Source organism: Myotis daubentonii, chromosome 6 (genome assembly GCF_963259705.1).
Source record: "Myotis daubentonii chromosome 6, mMyoDau2.1, whole genome shotgun sequence".
NCBI lineage: Eukaryota > Metazoa > Chordata > Mammalia > Chiroptera > Vespertilionidae > Myotis > Myotis daubentonii.
Window position 1 is genome coordinate 15059760 of NC_081845.1, and position 26065 is coordinate 15085824.

Here is a 26065-nt window from a genome sequence, read left to right on the forward strand (position 1 = left end):
GTCTTTCTGACACGAGGTGAATGTTTAAATGACACAAAAGATTTTGTTGAAAGAGCACTGAACGATTTAAGTTTAATCTCTGTTCTATACTTTGCTTTGCTACCATCTAGCTACATGAGTCTTAAAGTCATTCAGAGGTACAGAACGATGCACTGGATCGAATCACTGATTGCCAAATTTGAGTCCCACTTACTAGCTGTTTAATACGGGCCATTTATTAGCTGTTGGTCCTCAGGCAAAGTACCTCACCTCTCTGTCTCCAGGTTCCCATCTGTAAAATAGAACTGACAATAGTACCTACCTTATAAAGTTATTAAGAAGATTACATCAGTCTCTATTTGTGAAGTACTTAGCATAGTGCCTATAGGACTATTTAATAAAACTTTAACGTAATTGCATTTCATTGGATTTGATGTCTCTAAGAGTCCAGTTTGAAGATTCCATTATTTTAAGTTCCTGTTTCTTGCCTTTGTTTTGAACACACCTTTAACTTACTAAACATGCTGATGAGGACATTGTTTCTATGTAGAGTGGTAGTGGCTATGTGTTTAACCATCGATAATTTTTTGTCATTTGTTTTAACTTAAGGCCCATGTGTAACTAAAAAATTGCTTTGAAATCTAGGCAAAACTCTAGATACAGTATCTCATAGTTGTGTAGATGTGAGAGCCCCTGTAACTGGGCTTGGAACTTGTTTTCATATTGTGTGGACATTTTCTTTACCTTCTAAAGGGTTAATGTCACTTATTTCATTTTTCAATTTCTGTCTTTATAAATATTCTATTGAATGGCAGTCTATTTGGAAAACAATGTGATGATTGCTTTTCACCTCTGTAGTGTCAGTGAAAATATTTCACTGTTTATCAGTTTTCTTTAGTACAGGTTGGTACATGACTTCTATCTTTTTGTCTTGTCACACACCCATAACTCTTTGTGAAACAATCCACAGTCTCTTTTAATCGAGCTTGATACCTGTTAAGTTGAAATATTTTGTAGGCCATATAGCAGTCTTACTTCAGAATAAGAGATTGGTGGTAGATGGATGGATTCGTTTGTTCATCTAAGAGGACATGCCCACCAGCATGAAAGAGACCATTGAAACTGGAACTCATTTCCGCTGATGGGAGAAAGTCCAGCCAAGATAGTGGGCTTATTATTTAGAGAGAATGATGACGGCAACAGGAGGAGGCAGTCCTGACAGGCGGGGGGTAGGAATCCAGGAAAACCAGCAAGGTGTAACAGATGGTGTCCCAGCTTGTGGGAGGCCCTGGTGACACAGAGTCTGGAAGCAGGCGCTAGATATCCAGATAGATAAACAGAGAGTCTGATCACAGATAGTGGGAGTCCAGGGTTGGAGCTGGGTCCTGATATTCAGAGGCCCATTTTGGAGGGAGTTGGAGAACATGGTAATCCCAGGGAATGAGCACTGACTTAATTTGGTGCGAAGTGAGCCCTTTGATCAGAGGCAATGCTGTGTGGAATACCATGATGATGAATAAGGCATTCTGTAAATGTATGGATAGTAGTTTTGGCTGCAGTAAAGAAAATTGATATCCAGAGTGTCTGTTGCAATACGAATAAAACTTCTCCCTTTCCATGATGGAAGCCGTCCAGTATAATCAATCTGCCACCAGATAGCTGGCTGATCACCCGTGTGCCATATTGGGAACTCAGTGTTGTATCTGCTGCTAGCAGATTGTGTGCTCAGCGGTGGCTGTGGCCAGGTCCACCTTGATGAGAGGAATTCAGCGTTATTGAGCCCACGTATGATCTTTACCTCGGCCTTGACGACTATTATTCATATGCCCATTGGGCAACGACAGCAGTGTCTGGGGAAAAGGCACAGTTTGCACAAAATAGGTCATCCTATCCATTTCATTATTAAAATCCTCCTGTGCTGAGGTGACCGTTTGGTGAGCATCCACATAGGACACATATATGTTTATGTTCTTTGCCCATTAAGAGTGGTCTGGTCACATCTACACAATGGGATACTACGCCGCTATAAAAAAGAAGGGACTTTTGCCATTTGCAACAGCATGGATGGAAGTGGAGAGCATTATACTAAGCGAAATAAGCCAGTCGGAGAAAGATAAATATCACATGATCTCACTCATATGTGGGATATAATGATCAACATAAACTGCTGAACAAGAATAGATCCAGAGACAAATGGTAGGGAGGTGGGGGGTTAGAGAGCAACCAAAGGACTTGTATGCATGAATATTAGCATAACCAATGGACACAAACACTGGGGCGGTGGGGGCTTGCCCGGGGTGGGAATGGCTGGGGCAGGGGGGGGGGGGAGGGGGGGAGGGTCAATTGGAGAAAAAGGAAACGTACGTAAAACTTTAGACAATAATAAAAAAAGAGTGGTCTATTCATATACCTGGTCCCCAAATTTTCTTTTCACCAATTTTCCAGTTATTTTCTTTCCAAATTACTATCCAGTCATGTCATTAGCCACAGCCTGTCAGTTAGTACAGTTTTGTACCTCTGGCCATTTCTCTCCCCAATCAAATGAATACCTAGAATCACTGTTCAAAGTTCTGCTCCCTGGGAGGGTTTCCCTTCACCATTGTCCTTCAGGATGTATGGCAAAGGGGCTGGAATGCAACAACTGTCCACTTTCAGGGGGTGCCCACACATTGTACAGAACCAGGCTCAAGTTTTCTCTTCCTCCATCAACTAGTTTTAGGGAACTCCCCATGAGGCAATAGGTATGGGCTGATAGGAGGCAATATAGTAGGAGAAGGGGCCATGGGCATTTGGGCCACTTTGATAATTTTCCTTTCCCCAATGCATAGTTACCTTAAAAATAGTTGTTACAGGCTCTTTTGTAGAAGGCTAGGAGAAAGGTCAACTATGTGAATTTTTGACAGTATAGCAGGTTTTCAAAGGAGCCAGCTTTCCCTTCATTTAAGGGGCTCTCAGTCTATAAAGTAGGTCAGGACTATGAATTGACTGAGAGGTTGTGACTCTGTTTTGATCATTCAAAATAGGCATCTGTTCAGTTGTCCCAGAACTCATATGCTTATACAGATCAAGTAAGAATTTTTTAAATTGCCCATCTATTTATTTTCTAGGGACACCATAATCAACTAGCCATGCCCTTGGTCTCCCTTTGCAAGTCAGACTATTCTGATTATTGCTTTGACTCGGCTGTCCATTGTAGTAACCACATCTACCTTGTCTTTGGTGAACAAGGGCTGCAACTTGCCCTGCCACCCTGGCGTCCAGTGATCCACATGGCATTCGGAAATCCAAGTTCAATGGCAGCAATTTTTACGGCAATTTCTGACCTGGAGAGCAGTGTGACCACAGTTCCTCAAGGATGCTGGGGCTCTCTTCACAAATTCATTTCTTTCAGGGTAGCTACTCTAGAGGCAGGTGAACAGGTTTGACATGATAAAGCCACATTAGCATCTATTTTACAGTGTACCAAGGTGCTCCGTTTTGGCATTTTGACTTCCACAATGATCCAACACCCTTAGTATCCATGTACACGCTGATTCCCCAGATAGGTTTCTGTCTGTAAAAATTGGAAAAACTATGCAGGTCTTCTGGCATTTACACACTTCCTCATGGACTGTGTACCTCACCCTTTGGGGCCTACTAGACAGAGTCCAGCTGTAATTCTAAAAGCAAAGAGAGGTGGCCCTGTTCGCTCCCAAGGAGACTCAGCATTGTCTTCCAAGGTAGGGAGAGGTTCGTACAGGTTCTTCAGGCAAAGCAGGGCTTACCTCCTCAGACAGAAGTGAAAAGGTGCCTTTTACTGGCAAAGATGACTAAGAAGAATTTAGGGGTTTGATATCTTCAGCTTCTTTGGGGTTTTTCAGATTTCTCTATTCCAATTTTCGGATCCCATTCTTTCCCACCCAATGCCCTCACTTTAACAGAAGCTGTTCTGCAAGATTGGGAATTCAGTTTGTGTTGTAATTCAACAATTTAGAGGATAAGTTTTGGCGTTTGAAATCTCAATCCCGCAGCTACAGGAAATACAGATTTCTTTCTAGTTGGACAGAGAAGCTTTCAGCCATGTATATAGAGCTTGAACTGAGAATTTCAAGCCCTGAGCTCATTGTTTTAGTTCCCTTTTTCTATAGCATGGTTAGGAGGAACAGGCCAAGGAAGAGATGACATGATTATGGTTTATGTGATTATGGAGGCTGGTTAGGCAAGTCCAAAATCCATAGGCCAGGTTGGCAGGATGGAAAAATTCTGGCAGGACCTGAAGCCACAGTCGATAGTGGAATTTCTTCTTCCTCAGGGAAACCACTGCTCTGTTCTTTCAACTGATTGGGTTAGGCCCACCCAGATTATTGAGGACAATCTCCCCTATTTAAACCAATTAGTTATAGATGTTCATCACATCTGTAAAGTTTTCTTACAGCATCATCTAGATTACTGTTTGAATAACTGGGGACTAGAGCCTAGCTGAGCTGACACATTAAACTGACCAATCCAATAGTTAATCTTGTGACAATCAGCACCTCCCTCTTCCATTAGGTGCCTTTCCCAGCTTCCATTTGTGATCACCTCTGTCTTATTTTAGACCAAATAATCTCGGTGCCTGAGGCCAAATTCCTTCTGTTGCCTCTCCCAGGCTTTCCCAAGCTCTAATCCTGAAGATCTGAGGGTATGGAACAGAAATGGACACGGTACTTGCTGTCAGGAGAGTTACTGGGAATAGTCTAATAGGGAAGACAGATATACTAAACATAGAAATAGCTGCTAATTGTCAGTGTTGGGGGGGTGGGGAGCCGTTAATGTGGATTGTTTGAAAGCATAAACTTACTACTTATAGTGCTAACAAAAGTCACTTAATTTTTTAAGAAATTGGATAACCGATATAAGAAAATTCATATGCCGAAACCGGTTTGGCTCAGTGGATAGAGCGTCGGCCTGCGGACTGAAGGGTCCCGGGTTCGATTCCGGTCAAGGGCATGTACCTGGGTTGCGGGCATATCCCCAGTAGGAGATGTGCAGGAGGCAGCTGATCGATGTTTCTCTCTCATCGATGTTTCTAACTCTCTATCTCTCTCCCTTCCTCTCTGTAAAAAATCAATAAAATATATTTAAAAAAAAAGAAAATTCATAGGAAAATAGTCATTTTAGGTTTTACTCTTCTATTTATTAAACACTGAGAAACATTTATGTTCTATCCAGCTATAAGGCTTTGAAACTTAGAAACTAAAGAAGGTGCTTGAAATTGCAAAAGAGCTCAATGACAATAGTATTATATATTTTTTTCTTCCCTTGATAGTAATTTATCTTATATGGCATTATGAGTTTTTTGTTTGCCTGGGTTTGTAATATTCTTAGGAATTGTTTTTTTCTTCTTTCTTTTGAACTAGGAATTTCAGGTTTAGTACCTGCAAATTTTATACCTAAAAACAATTGTTTATTGAGCTATTGTCTGTGCCAGCAGAATATGACCAGTGTAAGGCCTATTGCCATTAAATAACAGATCTAGTAAGTCTGTTGCATAAAAGAATATTGTGTTGTAGAAATCATATCATCAAACCTTAAATGATCTTTTAAAAAATAGTAACAATAGCATAAATCTCATTTTTGTTTTCAGTAAACCAAACACTACGACTTTTTCTTTTGCCTTTTTATTTATTTATTTATTTATTAATTTATTTATTATTGTCTAAAGCTTTACATATGTCTTTTTGCCCCCCAATTGACCCCTCCCCTCCTAGCCATTCCCACCCCAGGCAAGCCACCACGGCCCCAGTGTCTGTGTCCATTGGTTATGCTAATAAGCATGCATTCAAGTCCTTTGGTTTAAGCATATTTTTGAATAATTGGCAAGTATCAGTTCCTAGGGAATTGAATGAAATTTGCTTACTTAAATAGATTTTAGCTATAGTACTTGAATTTGAGAAAAATAAATTTGCCTAGCTATTGTGGCAAGAAATTGTTCCTATAACATCACGAAAAGCTTCTTCAACAAACTGATTTATCAGTGCTGAGATCAGTGTGTCAGCTGGCTGGTCTCACTGCCCTGACCCTGGCCACACGATGTAGCAGGACCACCGAGTTACAGCTTTGGACACGCAGCCCGCCAACCAGAAGCCCCGCTGGGAGGAACGAGGGAGCAAGGAGGTGGATGGAGAAGTTGGGACTCTTGCTGGTGGAAGAGAAGGGAAACAAGAGCATCCCAACATTGTAAGATGTGATATTGAGAATGTAGAGGTAGAAATGGCATGTGGGTAAAAATAAATCACTTATCAATGAAGACAAGGTCACCGCTGATCCATAGGTTTGCTCCAAGGCACACAATATAGTTGCCATGTATAGCTTCACTGGGTTCACCTCTTCAGAGAGGCTGTCTCTGAACTCTTCCCCTAATTTAGATTGTTCTTGAGTTCTCATTATTCTCTAATAACCAACTTACCCCCTTTAAAGCCTTCATGAAAACTGCAAACTATGTATTTGATCACTTATATATGTTCTATTATCTCCCTTAGTCTTTAGGTCAGTGGTTCTCAACCTTCTGGCCCTTTCAATACAGTTCCTCATGTTGTGACCCAACCATAAAATTATTTTCGTTGCTACTTTATAACTGTAATGTTGCTACTGTTATGAATCGTCATGTAAATATCTGATATGCAGGATGGTCTTAGGCGACCCCTGTGAAAGGGTCGTTCGACTGCCAAAGGGGTCGCGACCCACAGGTTGAGAACCGCTGCTTTAGGTTCTTGTCTTTTTTGTTTACCACATTACCTACCCCCACACTAGCTTCTAGTTGTTCAGTACTGGTTGTTAAATAAATAAATGACAATGAAAGCTTTCAATTGGTTGCTCTTGGCTTTTCCCTTTATCCAACGTGAGTTTGACATTGCTGCTCTTGGCTGCTTGTTTCTTTGAAGCTCTCATAAAGGTCACCCAAATGTTCAGAAATGCTTATGTTCGTTTTGTTTAGCTTCCTGGAGTGGTTATTCAGTTGACTTGCAATAGGTATTGTTGATTGTTTACACCCAAAGTGAACCTGTTCTTCATAATTTAGTATCGTGATTTATGTTCATGTCAATAGTTACTTTTTATTGATACCAATGATGGATGTTAAGATGATATTTTAGAGCTAATTTAGCTTTAGTTTTCAGGGTAATGTGTAGAATGAATAGTGAGGGGAATTTATGAGAGAATGATTACAGAAAGTATTTGGATTGTCTCTTGCTTTGGGGATATCTGCAGGCTGCTTCCTTTTCCATCATAGTTAAGCAAGGGCTGTGTGGGATCTTTCTTACAAACTGTATTGATATTTATTGAGCTCTCTTCAGCTTTGTGTTTCTAAGCTTTGAAAGATGAAGGAGTAATTAAATTTAAACATTGGCTCTCGCCCACATCTAAAAGTATTTATGCTACCAATAAAAGTCCTCTCACTACAGGTTCACAGATGCAGAAACCATGCAGCTCTTGCTAGAGCAATTAAAGGACATAACTAAAGATAAGGGCTTTGTCAAATATCCAGTATGTGCTGGTGTACATGTTAACCTTAAAAAAACACACTCATAGATTTAGTTCTCTGCTATTGTCCCAAATCTCTAGATTAAGCTCTTTACATAATGTTGATTAGGATATGCATTAAAATTAAATTTACTAATATTTCGGACAAATTTTAAAGAAAAACCTGCCAGGACCCTTAGTTTACTAATTGGGAATAATTAGAAATATTATGTACTTTTTATCTTCTAAAGGTCTCTAAAATGTTTTTGGAATACATTGGTTTTGTGCTATGCTGGAGTACTTAGTAGGATATTAGACATAATATTAGATATTATATGTGCAAAAGTGTTTTGGGTGATGTCATTTATTATCATGCCGTGACAACATCTGCACATATGGGAGTTGGATTAGTTACTATATAATTATGGTAATTGAATGATCCTTACTAAATGATGAGTCAAATTCAATTTACAAATTCAGAAAAGTAATGATATGTATGATATTTATAACTTTTGGCTACCTATTACTCTAAAATGGAGTAGGAAATATATTGCCTTGGCTGAGTGCTTTAAGATTATGACTTAAATATTATCCCTCGAGGTGCAATAAATCCAATCACCCAACTTGTTATGTTTCACTAATTGCCTTCATTCATTTGTACACTCATTTCACCTTTTCATCAAGCTTACAGTTATTGTTCTCATGATGTAATGTGCACATCACTATGGAAGTTTAATGAGGTTGAGTTCCTTAGTGCTAGGGGCCCTAAGCACTCTTTATTTATTAGTGCCAGGGGAGGGTCTCATGTTCTTGGCAAGAGCAGACCTGACTCAGGGCCATGGCTGGCTGCTACATCTTCTTACCTTTAATCTGAACCAGGGGGTCACTGACAACAAGGTGTCTGGAGGAAACAGGTGTCTCTTCAATAGGGAAGCTTCCGCATTCATTCTAATTGTGCCTTTGCCTCTTCACAGTTCATCACAAAATAAAGGAAGGCTATGTTGTAATCTCAGAGAAGTTGTGGGAATTAAGGAGATATTCCCATGAATGGATTTGGTCAACTTTGGATGTGACTAAACATGAACAGTGCAGTATCAGAACCATAAGGCACAAACATTACTAAAGGCAAATGGGAGGGTTTATATTCTATGAGGAGATGGAGTGAAAATAAATCAGATAACCATTCATGGATTTCTTATCCAGGAACCATTATTGAAACAGTCCCGGTGATATGTGCCCCTTCTGTCTTTGTTGCTTTGATGTGCTACTGAAATTACAGTCACAAGGCTCAGAGAGAAAAGGCTGCTTTGGGGAGCAGTTTCAGGAAAGCATCAATTCTAGTTTGCCAAAGCTCTAGGAAAATCCTTCTCTCCAGAAAATAAGAAGTAGCAGTAATAATTGGTTAGTGTGTTTGAATTGGACTCAACACCTGAGTTTGAATCTTGATCCTAGCACTAACCAGAGGTTGGCTTGACAACTCTCCCAGCTTCAGCTTCTCATCAATGAATTGAGGATAATCATATATATCTTGAGAATGTTATTATTATTACTATATTGTTGCTAGTACTAATAATACTACTGTTGTTCCTGTAAAACAGGGATTAGGCTCAGGCTCTGTAGTCAGGGAGAACTGGGATTAAATCCCCAAACTTTCTAAATGGGCAACCTTGGGTATTTACTTAGCTTCTATGAATTTAGTTTCATCCTTAAAATGGAGATGACATTGGTTCCTCCCCAATAGAGCTGTTTGAGGATAAAAGACAACAAAATAGAGAGTTCCTGGCTCATTTGAGGCACTTGATAATGCTAGATATTTATATTAACAATGGTAGTTATTAATTTATTTAATATTCAATGAAGTTTTATTAAGCACCCACTTACCATCTGCTTGGCACTCTTCTAGAAACTGGAGACATAGTATTAAGTACAACAGAATCATGGCCTAATGGAACTAACATTTTATAAAAATATTAAACAGTAGGCTTGAATTTTTTAATCAAAACTATTTTTTTATGAAGAACAAAGCTAGACTTTACCAAATAGAAGCCAGATGGACTTTTCAAATGAATAAAGATGTTTTATTTGCATATTATTTACGTGAAAATGGATGCGCTTCTAAATACTTTAAAATAATTTTTTCTTGATGTTTGAAGATCTCTGCCTCAGAATTTAAATAACAAAATTATTGAGGCTTTATATACACACATAAAACACATCTGAATATTTTTAAATTTCTAGCCAGAGAGTTAGTACATAGTTTCAAAATCGTGGGCATCGGAATATTGAGCCCTTATCATGCTGTTTCCCTCAAGGAAACATTGGGAACGATGAATCTATTGATAAATCAAACTAAGTACAAAATCATCCTGCAAGGCCATTTGGATATTACATGATTTATCTATAGGTACTTGATTTATTTCCTCACACAAGTATGGGATAAGCTTTAACTTAGTGAAGGAGAATATCATTCTCCCATCACTAAGGCTCATGGCAAGGATTTCACATTTTGAAGGAAGACATTCTTAATTAGCATTTGAATTTCTAATTTAGTAAACTCAAGCCTCAAACCTTTTAGCCATAAAGTTGTCTATGTATGTGACTAATATTGATTTAATGAAGTAGCAAGAGGGGAAATTGTTAATGCAAAAGTAAAGTAATTGGCAAATCTATTAGCTGAGATATTTCTGCTTATACTATCTTGAGAAGACACAAATAAAGAAAAAAGTAAAAACCAAGGACCTTTTACATAGAAAGACACAGAGAATGACAGTCAGCAATAGAAAGAGCTGCACAAACAAGAAAAAGTGAAAAACATTTATCCTGTGCAGCATGATATTAAAATATTCTGAAGAACATGAAAATTAATCATCTACTTTAATTTGCCTTGACAAATGAGTTGGGAATGCCAAACAAATTTCTGGATGAGTGAGAAGACTAAGCACTTAGTCTTATGCTTATTTAATTCCAAAATATTCATGCCTTTTAGGCGTTCCAGTGATTACCATTCTAAACATATAATAAACTCCCTTGGCCATGAAGTCTAAGCAAAGAGGACATGACTGTGTCTATGGTTTAGTTTATAAGAGAGCCGATCTATAAGAGAGCTATAGAATGCTAGAGTTGGATGGGGCCTTGGAGAAGAATACATTTAACTCTTTAATCTTAGTCCTCTAATTTCTGAGGTCCTATATGCCATCGTCCGAATGAGTTGCCAGTGAAGAGCAGAGGCAGAATTAGAGCCCAGGTCTTCTGAGAGCCTCCCCAGTGTTCTTCTCACCACATCATATTGTCTTTTCAATGCATAAGGCAACATGGGCTTTTCTGCTCTTGCCCGCGTTCTCAACATCAATGAATGTGCTTACAAGCATGATACACCCCCTTATTTTCTGGAGCTTTCCTTATGCATGTCGGAATCCACTAGGTTCTGCTGTGTTCAGAAAACATATGAGTCCTCCAGCTTTGTTATTATTTAAGATTGCTTTGGTTACTTTACGTTCCGTGCATTCCAGTTGAATTTTAGAATCAGCTTGTCAATTTCTGCAGAAAAGCAGTCGAGAATTTTGATCAGGCTTGTGCTTGTATTTGTATATCAGTTTGGGGAATATTGCCATCTTAACCATATTCAGTCTTCAGATCCAAAATCTTAGCTAATAAGGAGGAAATATGCTAATTGACCCTCACGCCATCACAAAGATGGCAGCACCCACAGCCAATAAGGAGGGAATATGCTAATTGACTGCCCCACCCTCAAAGATGGCAGCACCCACCGCCAATAGGGAGGAAATATGCTAATTGACTACCATGCCCTCAAAGATAGCAGCGCCCACAGCCACAAGATGCCTGGCAGGGGTGGGCAGTTGTGGCTGACCAGGCCAGCAGGGGAGGGCAGTTGTGGGCGACCAGGCTGGCAAGGGAGGGCAGTTGGGGGTGACCAGGCCTACAGGGGAGGGCAGTTATGGGTGACCAGGCTGGCAGGGGAGGGTAGTTAGGGGCAACTGTGCTGGCAGGGGAGGGCAGTTGGGGGCAATTGGGCCTGCAGGGAAGCAGTTAGGTGTCGATCAGGCTGGCAGGGAAGTGGTTAGGGGTTGATCAGGCTGGCAGGCAGAAGCGGTTAGGGGCAATCAGGCAGGTGAGTGGTTGGGAGTCAGCGGTCCCGGATTGTGAGAGGGATGTCCGACTGCCGGTTTAGGCCCGATCACCGGCAGTTGGACATCCCCTGAGGGTTCCCAGATTGGAGAGGGTGCAGGCTGGGCTGAGGGACACCCCCCCCACCAGTGCACCAATTTCATGCACCAGGCCTCTAGTCTATCTATAAAAATCTACCTTCCTTTCTTTCATGGACCAATTTTGAGGTAGAGGAAAATCTCAAGTGACATTCTCCATAGCACTGTTCTTGGCAGAGCTTTGTTAAGTATCAGGAGGCATTCTTTGCCAACTTTGTTAATGACATAAGCCTGGAAGGGACAGCATTTGTAGAATTGATACTTAGTCCAGATTGATGAACTGAAATCAACAATATGAAATTTGTCAGCCTTAAAAGTAAATAACGATATTTAGGTTCAATATTTTAACTGCTTAACAACAGATTGGAAAAGGTTTTGAAAATACCAAATTATGGACAGTCGATATTTATTTCAGTTTGAGAAGCGTGAAGGTGAGTGGAATCATTCTGCTGGAAATCAGGCTCTTTGCATTAAGCATGAATGCTCCTTTCATCACTTCTTTCACCAATGGTTGTATTGTCATGATTGCATGGATTTCCTCATATGTGAAAGTCCACAAGATGATGTTATTTCAACTAGCGCAGTCTGCTCTGACAGCAGTAATCCTGCAATCCGAATATCGGCAACCACAAAATCAGCCACCCAGGCAGATGATGTGACTGAACTAGCTGCGACAGTCAGCAAGTGATTGATGTGTGGAGCAGAGCTTCAGCCGCAGCTGCTTCGCTGAGAGCTGGTTTCCGTGACTCGCCCCTGCAGCTGCCATTTCTCTCGGAGCCAGATAAATCCTGACACGAACAAGCTGCTGTTCTAGGAGGTGTAAATTCAACTAGTAATTGAAAGTCACTGGCGTATGAGACAAGTAGTCATTCTCAAATTCAAAGAAGATCATTTTGGCATTCAGTCTATTTTTGTTGAGTTTTTGTCCTGTTCATCATCTTTCTGTCTTGACGTAAAGCACATCTAAATAAACTAAATCATCTCTAAAAAGCAAACATATTTAGTGTAAAGGACTTAGCGTGCCTCATCAACAACACTCTAGGGAAAAATACATCCTTGGAAAAAGTATGTTAAGACTTCCTTTCGTTCTAAATTTAGACTTTAATGACGTGAATAGTTTTTAAGTTCAGCTATGAGTGAGTGTCCCTTGGCCGACAATGTGGATGGCAGTTGTGGAGTGCGCGGTCTGTAGTGCCTAAAGCAGCGGCCGGCTATAATGGCCTCCGGCTCTAAATGGACATGGATTAGAAGAGCGAACCCTCCCCCCCTTTTTTAAGTTGACCCATTTACCTGGATTTTAAAAAAATCCTCAAAATGACTACGATGGCAACAATGACGATGACAGAAAGAAGCAAGGCTGAGCTGCATCACTAATGAAGACAAACAGGAAAACCGGGAATGAGCATTTCTGCCTGAGCCTCTTTGTTGATGAACTAAGTATGAAATCTTAACTCAGTTTGCTTCTCAGAGAGTGTGCTTACAGACAGTGCCCGAGACTCACTCTTCAATAGGCCCTTTAAAATGAATTGATCTCTAAATGCTACTTCAGAGTTTTTTCTTTATGTGATTGAAAATCTGAAATCAACAGTCTGTATCTTATTTACAGAGACATGTCTATATACTAGTACACAGCACGTTAAATAGTTAGCAAGGAAATATTCCCCTAAATAAGATTCCTCCAATACCTTTCTCTTTTATGTCTGCTTTCTTTAGACTACAGGAGAAAGAAATAGCAGTGACAGAATGTCAGGGCAAAGATTCAAGAGCTTGCAGTCCAAGAAATAGCAGGGACAAAACACACAGGAATTCAGTTAGTTTCGAAAGGAAGTGGAGGTCAGGAAAAGTGAAAAAAGTTGGCTATAAAGTCAGTTCTATTAATGAAAAGAAAAAATTACAGAGCATTTGAAAATTTCACCGACCGTTTCTGGTCCTGTGTTGGTAACATTATTTAGAGGCAATCTGGTTTTAGATGGAGCTGAGTTGAGACTCCTTATTCCCCAATAGAGAAATGGCCTGTGATCCCGTGCTAGACATTTAATCTTCTAACGTGCAGTTTCTCCTTTAGTACAATGAGCATCCTATTAATGACGCTTGTTTTTTAAGCACATTAGACGTTATACTAAGTACTTTTCAGGCATTGTCTCATTTAATCTTTATAACAATATAAGGCTGAAGTTTTATTTCCACATTATAAATAAGGGAAGTTGGGCTGAAAATGCCCAAGTTATAGCTGTTACGCTCTAGAGCAGTGGTTCTCAACCTTGGCTGCACGTTAGAATCACCTGGGAATATTTTTAAAATCCTGATTTCTGGGCCTCATGTGTACAGCATTAAATGATCGTTAGTGTTAGAATCTCTCCCAGCTTTAGCCTTCTCTGACAAGACCCTAAGGCAGTGGTTCTCAACCTTCCTAATGCCGAGACCCTTTAATACAGTTCCTCATGTTGTGGTGACCCCCAATTTCATTGTTACAAATTGAACATAATTAAAGCACAGTGATTAATCACAAAAACAATATGTAATTATATATGTGCTTTCCGATGGTCTTAGGCAACCCCCGTGAAAGGGTCGTTCGACCTCCAAAGGGGTCGCGACCCACAGTTGAGAACCGCTGCCCTAAAGACTGTCCGACTTCCTTTACCCAGTGTTGTCACCATTGACACTGCCTCTCTACCAGACTCAAGAAAGTTAACCTTGCAAAAGCCCTTAAAGCTCCTACAGGCCATCTGTGCAGGTACGGAAATTAAAGTCCCAAGAGTTTAATGTTTTGTGAAAAGGTCATTTTCTAAGAGCATCTTGCCCTATTCGAAAGGGCACCACACTGTAATAATCTTTATTTTGAAAACAATTTTAAAAATTGGGGATCTAAGTTATTTTTGTACTCCTCCCCAGCTGCCACCTCTGTTCCTCTAGGAGTATGCCAGACAACTTTCTGGAAAATATGCAAGATGACAACACATTTAATGCTAGTCCTGAACTGCCAGCCTGCAAGGACATGCCTGTACTTTTTAAACAATCCTGCAATTGAACAGGTTTCTGGTCTTATCAGGGTGGGTGGGGAAGGAACATCTGGTGCTAAAATATACAGTTGGGCCTTGACTTACGAGTGTCCCGACTAACGAGTTTTTCGAGATAGGAGCCGTCTCTCGGCTGATTGTTGCTTTGAGTTGTGAGCTAAAATTCAGGTTACGAGCCAGCTTCAGATACCCCACCACTAGTTGGCACAGCGAACGTCACAGTGAACGCCACAACATCAGCCCAGCATCACGTGTCTCACTCGTTCACTTTATGATTTGACATATGAGTAATTTGAGTCACGAGCTCCGTCACGGAACGAATTAAACTCGTAAGTCAAGGCCCCACTGTAATGCTAATAGGAAGTCTTGTCAAAAACCACATAGAAAAAAATGTGGCATGTCCAAGGTGACCTCTAAAGTAGAGGCATCAGCTCTCCTTTCCCTCGTGTTTGCCCTTTGCTGCTCTTATGGGTTGACTTATCGAGCACCACTACCATTACTGAGTCAGTATGCCTTTGGGTCAGGCAGACCTGGGTTCCAGTCTTGACACTGCTGGGCACTGGCTCTATGAAAACCTCAGGCATCCCATGGTATGGCATCACTGTTCACTTCTTAGGGCTTTTGTAAGGATTCAGTGAGAGAATTTTTTTAAAAATATATTTTATTGATTTTTTACAGAGAGGAAGGGAGAGGGATAGAGAGTTAGAAACATGGATGAGAGAGAAACATCCATCAGCTGCCTCCTGCACACTCCTCACTGGGGATGTGCCCGCAACCAAGGTACATGCCCTTGATAGGAATTGAACCTGGGACCCTTGAGTCCACAGGCTGACGCTCTATCCACTGAGCCAAACAGGTCAGGGCCAGTGAGAGAGTATTTAAGACATCTGGAAGGTCAGGAGCACCCAGGAAATTGTTTGCATTATATCACATAAACTTTGAAGTTTATAAATTTTTATTTTTACTATTTCCCATGTGATTTTTCCCCCCATTTATTTTTCTCTTCCTCTTTTCAGTTCCTTATATTCGGCCTGAACAAATAGAACTAAATTGAAGGGAAACAGTCCCAGATACAGAGTGAGAGGAACAGTGAAAACCATATGGGAAACTGGGTAGGAATGAGGTTAAAAAATATCTGCTTTTGATTTTAAATTCTCCCAAGATGATAGAGTGTGCATTCAGGCAACTCTGAGTCTGAAAAGCACCTTGAAATTCAAACAGATATTTATTGCATTCCTCCCACCGTGTGCAAAATACTGTGCAAGACGAATGAGTCATAGTCCATGACCTCAAAAGGTTTAACAAAAACTTATGTGAGGTGGGGCCAGAAGGTGCAGGCAATAATCAGAAACTTGTATGTGATAACTTCAACAACAGATATATCAGAGTATTTTAGAACCCAGAGGAGGGTACCTACCTAGCTCGCGGGGGCAGAGAAGGCTTCTGGGAAAGGGATGCCCAAGTTAACCCTGAGTGGATGAGTAGATGCTAGCCAGGGGATAAGAAGCAGGGTGGGGGTGAAGAACCTCAGCCACAGAGGCAATATAAACAGGGCACACGGGTGCCATTGACTGCGTGTGTCTGCAGAGCTCTAGGATTAGTGCAGGTCAGGCAGAGGTGAAGATGAAGAGAGGTAGATGGGGGTGGGGGCAGCTCCTGGCACCATGCACCCTGTGAAGGAGTTTGGAATTGATTCTATAGGTGATGGGGAGGCTGTGAAGGATTGATCATAGGATGATCATGAGTAAATTTACTTTGCAGTAATTCCACCTGTGATTTGTGTAAAGAAGGATTTATAGGAAGTGAGAATGAGTACATGAAAATCATTTTAGGATGTTGTTCGGTAGTCCAGGAAGAATGAATGGCAGGCTGAACTAGGGCAGTGGGAGTGTGGGGGAGGGAATTTGGGAGGAAGTGCTCTGTTTCCCTGAGTGGCTAATGGGAATACTGGTGGTTCATACTCCTAGTATTTTTCATCCTTCTTGTGTCAAGTGCTAAGCCCTGAGACACAGGGTTCACTCTGTGAACAATAATTATATCTGTTCAGTTTATCTTGGTTTCTAGGAGCAAGATGATTGGATTTTTTTCCACATGATGGGCGTGGGTGCTGGGAATATTGGCACAATGCCTCAGGGCATTGAAGGAAGATGCAACAAATGCAGAAATTTTCTATAGTTGAATTCCAAAAGTGGGATGTGTTTCTACAACCTCCCAAATGTGTAATCATGTCAAGTATTTTCTTTTTTTATATAGTACAGAATTAAAAAATTTTATTTTTCAATAAACAAAATATCTATTGAGCCCAGTATTTTCTTAGAGTCATTTTTCTATGCCTACAAATGTTTGCTGTAATGGTCAGTCATTTTTAGGGAATGACTTTCTCAACTTACCATTAATCCCTAAAAGGATTGTTGAAGTAATTATCCACTGCATTTTGTAGTTGGTACTTCTAGGTACTAACACCTGTTGCTTGAAATGAAGCCCTTTTGACTTTTATTAGAAAACTAGAGGCCCAGTGCACAAAATTTGTGCACAGGGCAGGAGGGGGTGTCCCTCAGCCCAGCCTGCACCCTCTCACAATTTGGGATTGCTAGCTCCTAACCACTCTGCCTGCCGGCCTCATCAGCCCTAACCACTCGCCTGCCTGCCTGATTGCCCCTAACTGCTTGCCTGCCTGCCTGATCGCCCCTAACTGCTCGCCTGCCTGCCTGATTGTCCCTAACCGCCTCTGCCTCAGCCCCTGCCACCGTGGCTTTGTCGGGAAGGATGTCCTCCAGAAGGATGTCCTCCAGAAGGTTGTTTGTCTGTCCAGTCTAATTAGCATATTACGCTTTTATTATTATAGATTTTAGTGTAGAATCTGGGATTCTGCTTGTCCTAAGAAAGTCAGGCAAGTCACAGTTTTTACCTGTTACAACTCAATAAAGACAACAACAACAAACAGACAAATGTGATAATCTAATTCGATTTTTGCCTTTTCTGATTCTTCATAAATATATATTTTTATTTGCAGGAAAGAAAGTTTATCAGGATTTCTTCCTAAACTATCTTATAAATAACATATTTTAATCAATGATTTGTAAGTATCTTTTTTAATATATTTTATTGAATTTTTTACAGAGAGGAAGGGAGAGGGATAGAGAGCTAGAAACATCCATCAGAGAGAAAGACCGATCAGCTGCCTCCTGCACACTCCTCACTGGGGGTGTGCCCGCAACCAAGGTACATGCCCTTGACCGGAATCAAACCTGGGACCCTTGAGTCCGCAGGCTGACGCTCTATCTGCTGAGTCAAACCGGTTAGGGCTATAACTATCTTTTTCTTTTTTTTTTTTTTTAATATATTTTATTGATTTTTTACAGAGAGGAAGGGAGAGAGATAGAGAGTTAGGAACATCGATGAGAGAGAAACATCGATCAGCTGCCTCCTGCACATCTCCCACTGGGGATGTGCCCGCAACCCAGGTACATGCCCTTGACCGGAATCGAACCTGGGACCCTTCAGTCTGCAGGCCGACGCTCTATCCACTGAGCCAAACCGGTTTCGGCTATCTTTTTCTTCTTTATTGGGAAATTAAATACTGATTTTTGTGGAAGAAATAGCTCCTTTGAAAAACACTCGACAGGATATAACTATACAACCTTGAGTTGACGTGCAAATTATTTTCTTGAGGATAAAACATACAAAAATAAATCCTTCAAAAGCAAAACAAAGAAATCAAAGCTGAATCAGAAAACCTTCCCATATCTCTCTTCAGCCAGTGACGGATTTATTTATTTTTTGGCATATTCTCTTCTTGATGTCATTTTCATTACTTCTTTCTTTTTGTGAAAATACCTTTGTGTCCACATATTTCAGAAAGCCTGTAACATCAATGGGGAGAAAGAGGAAAAGGGCAGGGTGTGAACGCAGGAAAGGAAAACATTTGTATTCTGCTAAAAGTTGTATGGCTTTGGGCAGCTTTGTATTTTCCTTTAACACTTTCAGTGAATTATTTTTAAAAATTAATGCTTGGTCTCATAACTAAGGTCCATCCATGCCGGGGTCCAACCCCAGCAGGTCCAGGGGTCCCCAAAGGTGTGGACGGAGTCGGCGAAGAAGGAAGGACATGGAGACAGCGTTCAGTTGATCAGCAGCCTAGCCAGGATCTCCAGCCAAGTTCTGGTCTCGATCTCCAGAGAGGTTCTGCTTAGGATCTCCAGCCAGGTTCTGTCCAGGTTCTCCAGGCAGGTCCAGTCACCAGGTTCTAGTCAGGCTCTCCTGCCAATCTCCGCAGTCAGGTTCAGTCCAGGATCCCCTGCCATGCTCTCTCGCCAGGCTTTGCCTCAAAGCTCCGAGGCCAGTCCCTGTCCAGGATCCTCCGGCATGCTCTCTCCAGCGAAGTTCTTCTGTCTCTAGAGAACGTTCTGTGTAGGTTCTGTGCCTAGGCTCTGTCTCTCTTGGTCCTGTCTTCCAAGCCCTGTCTGAGTTCTGTCTCTTGCTGTCTTGTTCTGAGTTCTGTCTCTCTCTGTCTGGTTACATCTGTATTTATACCAGTTGATTTTAATCCTGTCAATTTCTATTACAAAGGCTAGGGCGTTTCTTATCTCCATTCCAGGGAGTAAAGATTATGTAGCTTAAGCATGATTGTTTGTAGTGATTAACTACCCGCCTGGCACTTAGTTAAGGGGTTTTATTCCCTCCCTAACTTCAGGGGACAATCCCTACCTGGGGAGTCAACCTTTCTTGGAGAGGTGACCTTGGTTAAAACACAGCGCCAAGAAGGTGAGCAAACATATTAAGAACCATATGCCATATATGCCAGGTCCCTTGAAACAGCAAGGATGGACCGGCTCCCGGCACATCCAGTTTCATCATATTTGTGAAATACCCATTACTATGCTAAGCCCAAAAATGGTCAACTCAGTAATGGGGAATCTGGGAGACCCTTTCTGTTTCAACTTAGCAAGAGATCAAGGCAAGGATCTTTCCACAAACAGGCATTTTATTAGATGAGTTGTGAAGAACCAATGAGGGGGAAAAGAAAGGTCTGTTCTAAAAGTATATCTGGTAAAATGATTTGTTTTATGATTTATCCTCCATGTCCAGTTTGGTTAGCTTGTTATGCGGTATACACTGAGTGGCCAGATTATGACCACCCCATCAGTATTTTGTTGGGCCACCTTTTGCCTTCAATACTGCGGCGATTCTTCTTGGCATCGACTCCACGGGATGTTGAAAGGTGATGCGAGGAATCTGACACCATGCCTGATGAATAGCACTGTCCAGTTCTGTGAGACTTGATGGTTGTGGAACCAGCTGCCTGATGGCTCTTTTAACTCATCCCACAAATGCTCAATTGGATTGAGATCTGGTGATTGTGGGGGCCACCTAAGCAAGGTAAAATCTCCCTTATGTTCTTGAAACCACTCCTGCACAATACGAGCACCGTGGCATGGCATATTGTCTTGTTGGAAGAAGCCATTTGCATTGGGATACGCCATCAACATGATAGGCTGAACTTGATCAGCAACGATACTTAGGTATGTTGTGCAATTCAGACGTTGTTCCACACGAATTAAAGGGCCCAAATCATGCCAGGAAAACATGCCCCAAACCATAACACTGCCCCCACCAGCTTGAAGGGTTGTACTCATGCATGTGGGGTGCATACTTTCATGCTATTTCCGCCAAATTCTCACTCTGCCACCTGCATGCATGATGCAACTGGAAACGTAATTCATTGGACCACATGACTTTTTTCCAATGCTCGATTGTCCAATCCTTGTGTTCCTGTTCAAATTGGAGATGTTTTTATCTTGGTAACTGCAGACAGCAAAGGTGTTCAAACAGGCCTTCGGCTTCCATATCCCATACTATGCAGTGTACGGCTAATTTGCCTACAAACATCAGGTGGTCATAATAATCTGGCCACTCAGTGTAAGTGAACTATCAAGTTTTTACTCTTGTGCCCTTTTATCATTAAAATTGACACAAGAATTGCAACTAACTAACTAAATAAATAAATAAAATAAAAATATATCTGTAATAATCGCATTTTTATATTTTATTCCTTGAAACACATTTCAGGTAGAATGTAGTCCTCTTGTAGCACTAAGCAGAGTCAGTACGTTGAGTTGCAGAGCATGGAGTCTAGGGCCCATGATGTAAAGACAGATTAGGGAAGCAGAGTGAAGTAACTAATGTCTGGAGTTGGATAACTCCTCACTAGGTGAGTAAGAACTTACAGTCTGGGCTTCTCAACTATAATTAATATTTGTGTTTGAAAGTTGTTGACTAGAAATGAAGACTCCCTCAGATGATTTTATGATTCCAGGAAGTCCCTGAAACATGGTTGCTTAGTGGTTAATAGTTACTTTATCTTGTTTAATATGGGATTATTATAATGATATTAATATTTGTGTAATAGCTAATAAAACCAACCAACAGGAACTCAGGCAGGGTTCTAACATGCTTCATCAGATAAGATCTCAGAAAATTGTTTATTTGGAAGGTGTACTGAACTCTTAAGTACACATTCTATCAATATGCTAGTAGGCTGTTTCTTAGCTATGTGGCCTTAGTTTTGTGTTCCAATGCATTTGCTTGTGAATCTTGTGGTTTGGGGCAAGTTACCCAAATTCTCTAATGCTTCAGTTTGTTGCAAAATGAAGGGAAAAGTGCCTATGTTATCAGGCATTTTTGTTACTGTGTTAACAGGTTTGTTATGGGGATTAAATAAAATGATGAAACAATATAATGTAATAATAAATAAACCTATGCTACAATCATAATTTTTTCTCTTTACTATATTGTTTCATAGATTTAAAGTTTTGTCCACATGATGATCTCACTTGTCAGCATACACAAGCTATTTTATGAGTGAAATTGATGTTTATTAAAGTCAGTTTCTTGGCCATATTCACAGATCTTTTTAACAAACATCTTAGATAATTCACATGAAAGTGATCTACAGGTTACCCATTGAGAGACACTCATTTTTCTTTAAAAATGATCCCCCGCTCTAGCTGGTTTGGCTCAGTGTATAGAGTGTTGGCTTGTGGACTGAAGGGTCCCAGGTTTGATTCCGGTCAAGGGCACATGCCTGGGTTGTGGGCTCAATCCCCAGTGGGGGTGTGCAGGAGGCAGCCAGTCAGTGATCTCTCTCATCATTGATGTTTCTAGCTCTCTCTCTCCCTTCCTCCCTGAAATCAATAAAAATATATTTAAAAAGAAGAAATTCCAAGGCTTTTAAAAAAATGATCCCCCAATTGCAGTAGTTGATTATCAAAATCATACACACACACACACACACACACACACACACACACACCCCTAAGGCTTCTCCTTCGAGATTCTGATTTGGTAAGCTTTGGAACTTGTGTTTTCAAAAAGTTACCAGGCTGATTTTGATATTTTCAAACCACTGCTTTGCAGCCTCACTGTACCTCAAACATTCTATTGATAAAGCTTTTGACTGTACTTACCGTATGTGGATGAGGGGAAATCATTATGGGTATGTGTTTTAGCTAGTCCAGGTGAAGTTTACAGGAGTCAAAAGGATGAGTTTGGATATCTGCAGACTGACAGTCTTCTCGCCCCTTGGTTGTGTCACAGCTTTAAGGAAATACAAGGCCAAGCCCATAAAATGAGGAATTCTTGAATAAGAAAGGGCTCTGAGAGACCATCTCTTTCAAACCTCTTCCTTCACAGAGGAGGAAAGAGTGGCTCACAGATTTGCCCAAGACCACAGGACAAAACCTGGAATTATACTTGGATTTCTGTCTCTAGCTCAGTTCCATTTTATTACCATTGTTTGGCTTTAATTCTGACATTTCAACACCTGCAGCACCTGTGAAACCAGCTTTTCCAGTGCTGGCTTTATCTTCAAGGCAGGCGTAGAGCCTCCCTACTTATTGTCTGGCTGTCTGGCGGTGAGAGCTTTTTCCTTTCCAACTCCAGTTCTCTGCCACAAAGGAAAAGCGGCAGGCAGGCCTCTGAGGAGCTGAAGGAGGCCTGTCCCAGCAGTGGCACCATCTTCTTCCTCACCTTCTTGATGCTTTTTCTTAGCCAGAGCTGTCCGTGCCTTTTCTCAAATTCCATGTCTCTCAATGACAACACCATCGTCATTTTATCTGTCTTCTTATTCTTGCATCATTTTTTTTCATGGTGTTCCTTATATCACTTTACTTGCCCTTATTTTATTTTGTTTATTTTATATATGTATGGATTTCAGAGAGGAAGGGAGAGGGAGCGAGAGATAGAAACATCAACGATGAGAGAGAATCATTGGTTGGCTGCCTTCTGCAGGCCCCTCACTGTGGATTGAGCCCACAACCCAGACATGTGCCCTGACCAGGAATTGAACCCAGGACCTTCAGTCCGCAGGCCGATGCTTTATCCGCTGAGCCAAACCAGCTAGGGCTTGGCCTTATTTAGACAGTATTCATCTCTGAGTGCCATTGAGTTCAACAAATATTAAGTACTATTTCATCCCAAGAATGGTCTTGGGTACCAGAGATGTCAAATGAATTCAGCATGGTCCTAGTTTCCGAAGACTTCACAGGATCATGGGGAGGGAGACTGGTATGGAAAATGCTGCAGGAGCACTTGGTCCCCCAGGAGCCTTGAGCCACTTCTTAGGGGAGTCAAAGAAGGCTTTGGTGAGAAGGCGACAAGTGGTCTGTTTTGGGTTCCTAAGTCAAAACCCACAGTATACCTGGTAAATGTGTAACATGTTGAAACCACATGCAGAACATGTTTCTAAGGCTTGATGAAGGCAACTGGTGCAACTGAGATCTATAAGGCAGGTGTCACCCTGATGGAGACACTGCAATGTGTGTCAGGAGACTGGGTCTTCTCATGCTACCACCTCCAAGCTAGGTGTCTGTTGGCAATCTGATCAGACTCTCCGGGCCTCATTCGGCTATTCGTTCAATGTATTCAAATAGTGGAATTCATGTTACAGGCTGTCCTATAGGCAGAGTCAGGTGGAGGAAAAGTGCTTCCAAGACAAAGTGCTGTCTGGATGGAGGCCTCGGTTTTGAGGACTTGTTGACCTGGGGAAGAGAAGCTTCGGAAGGAGAGCGCTCCAGCCGGGAGGAGCTGCAGCCACCTGTTGGCCTAAACCTGGAGGTGAACAGGGAGCAGTTTCTTTCAACTGCATCAGAGGGAAAAAGAAGGCAAGCCTGGGGAGCAAGCAGAGTGTAGATCATGTAGGGGTTGTTAGGCTAAGGAACTGGGTGACTCTTTTCTGGCATATGGGGAGTGAACGAGAAACCAAATAGTGAAATTGCTCGGCTGTGTGAAGAGTGTCCTGGAGGGCAACAAGACTGAGGCAGGGTAAGCAGTGAAGAGGATAATCTGATGCAGAGAGGCTGGTGACTTTAACTAGGACAGTGAAAGAGGGTGAGTGGAGCAGTTGGTCTATCGCTAAAGAGCTGCTTAGAGAATCAAGTTTGTATGACTTGGTAACTAGAAGAGGTGAGGGACAAGGATGCCTCCCGGGCTTCTGATTTGTGCATCAGGGGGGATTAGAGTGCTGTCCACTGAGAAAGAACACCAGGAGGAGGACCAGGTTTCCAAAGGAAGATGAAGATCTCTAACATGAGTGGATGAGACCAGCTGATCTCTCCTGGGGTTGTTCGTTATTAACTCGCCTTCCACATGCTGAGAATATCACATGTTGTCATACTTAATCTTCTCAACTGTGGGAGGTATTATTATGTGGTCTCAAAGGATATGGAAGCTGAGCCTCAGAGAGCTTAATGCCTTGCCTAAGGTCCTTAGCTAATAAGTAGTGGAGCCAAAATTTCAGACCAGTGTAGTGAGCCAGGTGTATTTTCTTCTACTGCACCTATACCTTTTATTATACCACTTTGCCTTCCGTGTAGCCCTGGCACATACAAGTCTGTGAAAAATAGGTCACGTGTAGAACACAAATAACTTTAGACTTTCTGGAGTGTTAAAATGAGGGCATAAACTCTAATTTCTAATGTTTCATTCTCTCTCACTTGGAATACTGCAATTGCCTCCAAAGTCATCTTTTGAATCCTCTCTTCTTATTTTCCAAAGCCTATTCCATTTGTTGCAGCCAAAGTGATCTTTTTAAAATTCAATTTTGATCGTCACGCCATAGCTTAAAAACCTTCAATGTAGACCAACTCCTTAGCACACCTCAGTGATGTGGCCCCTGCTAACTGATCTGCCGCATCTTGTGCCATGTTCTACCTTCTCTGTGCTCACGACACGTTGATCTTCCTTCAGTTTCTGGTGTGTCCTGTGCTCTGTTTCTGTCTCTAAACTCGCTAATGTCTTTTCTTGCTTTCTATCTCAGTTCCTGTTGTCAGTGAGTCAGGTTCTGAGATACTCACACAACACTTTATAATTTCTCATCTAAGACTTACCACATTTTGTATTTATATGTGCGTTTGTACCAGGCACTTAATTGGTACTCAGTAGATATATCCCAAGTAAATTAATACATTTATAAATGAATGAAGGTGATTTCAGATTTACTAATTTATAACTGACTGCTTATTTGGTAAATTCCTGTTTAGAATTGAAAACAGAATATTTTCTTTTATTCCTGTAAAATAAACTGACTTTCAGTAGTACACAATATTATTTTTTAATACTTCAATGATATAGTATTTCCCCTGGTATTATGTTGTAATTGTTTTCCCTTTCTGAAGTCAATTTTGTTTTGCTCGATAAATGAAGCTAATTCCAACACCATAAGGGTAATTACCGAATTGACATTTTTTGAATTAAACCAAAGCAATTAAAACTTGGAAATGGCAACTATAAAAGAACAATATGTCATCATTTAGTGTACCAATGAAGGATAGAAATGTGTTCTAATTTGTTTTTAAATGTCACATCTTTATTGCACTTGCTAATTAAATGACACTTTCCTAGCCTTACTGAAAATAATTTATAATTAAATCAGGAGTGATATTTTGTGTTTTCTTTTTCAAGAATGATTCTCTGTCATGTGATTATCAGAGTCTAACAAATGAGGCTTGGATAAGGCCTAGGGAAGGATGCTACTAATGTGTCAGCCCAACCCCTAAAGTGAAGGTGGGCTGTCAGTGCATAACATTGGCTCCTAGGACTGTGGACTGAATAAATCATTGGACTGTGGGATGGAATTCAGTGTGACAGGTTTTTGTATTCTATTCTTCAAGTAATATTGCGAACACCCCCTTGGAACTGTCTATGAACATTGACCATCATAATTATCTAGTCTTCCAATCTCTAAGAGCCAACAGAAGGAATTAAGCAATTTTTTTTTAGCTTGAATAATTCAAATTCTAAATGGATAAAGGGGTGAATTAAATGTAGGTGGAAGAAGGCTTACATATTAGCGGGTAAAGTGATGGTTGT

At 41.0% G+C, this 26065-nt stretch overlaps 1 protein-coding gene and 1 long non-coding RNA gene across 5 annotated transcripts in view; both read left to right on the forward strand.

Annotated features, from left to right (window-relative positions):
• PKIB (cAMP-dependent protein kinase inhibitor beta) overlaps positions 1-26065 on the forward strand; it is a 75191-nt gene that overhangs the window by 20976 nt on the left and 28150 nt on the right. The window lies entirely within an intron of this gene.
• The window catches only part of LOC132236850 (uncharacterized), a 125505-nt gene continuing 105938 nt past the window's right edge, over positions 6499-26065 (forward strand). Inside the window, exon 1 of the long non-coding RNA XR_009453393.1 lies at positions 6499-6706. This is a non-coding gene — a long non-coding RNA (uncharacterized LOC132236850). The remainder of the gene's footprint in view (positions 6707-26065) is intronic.